Genomic DNA, 2,185 nt, shown 5'->3' on the forward strand with positions numbered 1-2,185 from the left:
AAATCAGATAAAGTTTTCCACTGAATACACAGAGTGGAAATATTTTATCATCTTCAATTACTCAGTCTCACTTCAGTGCCTGACAAAATTATCGAGATTATTTGGGAATTTACTGAATAGGACTCTGATCCTTGCAGTTTCTCTCACCTTGGGATATTTAACGATTTACAGCAATTGAAAATATAGTATTTCAGACACTATAGAGACCCCATTTAGGAAATGGCTAAGAATGAGTAAGCAGTGTATAATCTAAAATATCCATCATTGGAAAAGTAAAATTTAAGTGCATATCATATACAAAAATAATTTTCTTCTCATATACTTCCTTCTATTAACATCTTCAGGTGAGCGTATCTGTGTTCTCACTTACCTTATTGTTTTTCTTCTCTGTTTCTTCTATTTGTTGAGCAAGTTCCTTTACCTTCTCCTCATTCTTAGCCATTGATTCCAAAATCTTCTTCTTATTTGTCTGTGCTTCTTTTAAAGCATTAGCAGAGAGATTCTTTGTCTCTTCAGCACGGACATACTGAAAAGCCACATGGATGCGTCTTAAATTCTCTACTTCTCGTGTTATTTTCTGGTACTCTAGATATGATGCACGTGCCTGAAAAGATACAGATTAAAAGAAAATATGAATTAAAATAGGGTGGAAAAAATTGAAGTAGTACTGTTATAGGATATAATATTCATATAATATATAGATTATAATATTCAGTATTGTACACTGCAAACCTACTAAAGAAAATCTTAGATAAAGCTATACTAGTGCAGTTGATTGTGTAACAGAAACTCCACTTGAGGCAAGTTTAAGAACTAAGACAAGTATTTAACTTCTACGTTTTCTGCTTCTCTCATTTGCTTCTTTCTCCCTATATTCCTCTCCCAGATTTCTCATAATTCCTGCAAACCACATCATCTATATTTGGATAGATGATAAACTTTTCATCACCTAAAAGATTCTAAAAAGGCTGAAAATACCATGTCTTATTTTTCATATACTAATTCAAGGTAGTTGAAAATATTTCTTCAGTGCTTTAAGGCCTCTAACCACTTTTCTAAGTATTCCATACCTCTTTCAGTTTCTCTATAGTTGGACTGATCTCTTCAGTTATGACCTGAAACACAAACCACAACATTTGTATTCAGATTTTTAAAACTCATGTTTTAAAATACCTAAATCAATTAATACCTACACATGCAGAAACACATAAAGAAATGAAATAGTTTACTAATAAAAAACAAAACACAACACGCTGCGCCAGTTATTCAGCATCTTCAGCAAATAAAGCCTACATTCCATTCCCACATATAGTACCAACCCTTCGAATTTCATCCAGTTTGGCTTCCTTCTTCTCTATGGTTTTATGGGCAGTTATTTTCTTGCATTCATACATCCTGGTACCAGCTGCTTCTTCAATCATAGCTAGAATCTAAAATAAAATAATTTGACAGAATGTTAATGATTTTTATCACATCGAGTTGGTTCAACTCAAAGCAAGTTTAACAAATTATCTCTCTGTACCACTTCCTTATCCAGAAAAAAAAAAGAAAAAATTTCACAGTTTTCTCACCTCTGCTGGCTTCATATTTAGAACTTTCGTAATTTGCCCCTGGTTAGAGAAAGATAAAAGGAGAATTATGATTGTACAGCATGCTATTGTAGTAAAAAATAAATTAAAACCCACATGCTCTATTTATACACTATATTACAAGTGCTAACCTGCTTTTTTTATTATTATTGGTAAAAGATAGTTTAGTTTTATTAATTGCTTTCTTCTCAACATTTCAAACAAATAATAAGTCCCTTCTTCAAGCAGCAAGCTTGAAATGCGTTCTCCACATTTTTGCTCACATCCAAGTAAAGTGGTACTGTGTTTATTTTGTTCTCGCAGTCTTACTGACTCCCTGAGCTCAAATAACTTCTTAATTATAGATTGGCTGCTTGGTAATCTGGCTCATTTGTAAAGGGAGAGGGGAAGGAAGGGAATAAGGCTGCAAAACTGACCTTTTTAAAAAAAATAATAATAATTAGGACAACTCCATTTGAAGCAAGTAAATTCTACTGTTTTGCTATTCCATGCAAATCTATTAAGGGTTGATTTAGTCCCTCTACTAAGGGTTACAAGGATCTTTTCATTTGGTCAGCTCATCTTTTTGTAACTGGGATTTAAGAAAGCAAGTATAT

At 32.7% G+C, this 2,185-nt stretch overlaps 1 protein-coding gene across 1 annotated transcript in view; it reads left to right on the forward strand.

Moving 5' to 3' along the window:
* ECPAS (Ecm29 proteasome adaptor and scaffold) overlaps positions 1–2,185 on the forward strand; it is a 57,871-nt gene that overhangs the window by 4,584 nt on the left and 51,102 nt on the right. The gene's annotated exons all lie outside the window — the stretch shown is intronic.

The sequence above is a fragment of the Meleagris gallopavo genome, chromosome Z (assembly GCF_000146605.3).
Source record: "Meleagris gallopavo isolate NT-WF06-2002-E0010 breed Aviagen turkey brand Nicholas breeding stock chromosome Z, Turkey_5.1, whole genome shotgun sequence".
In the NCBI taxonomy this organism is placed as follows: Eukaryota; Metazoa; Chordata; class Aves; order Galliformes; family Phasianidae; genus Meleagris; species Meleagris gallopavo.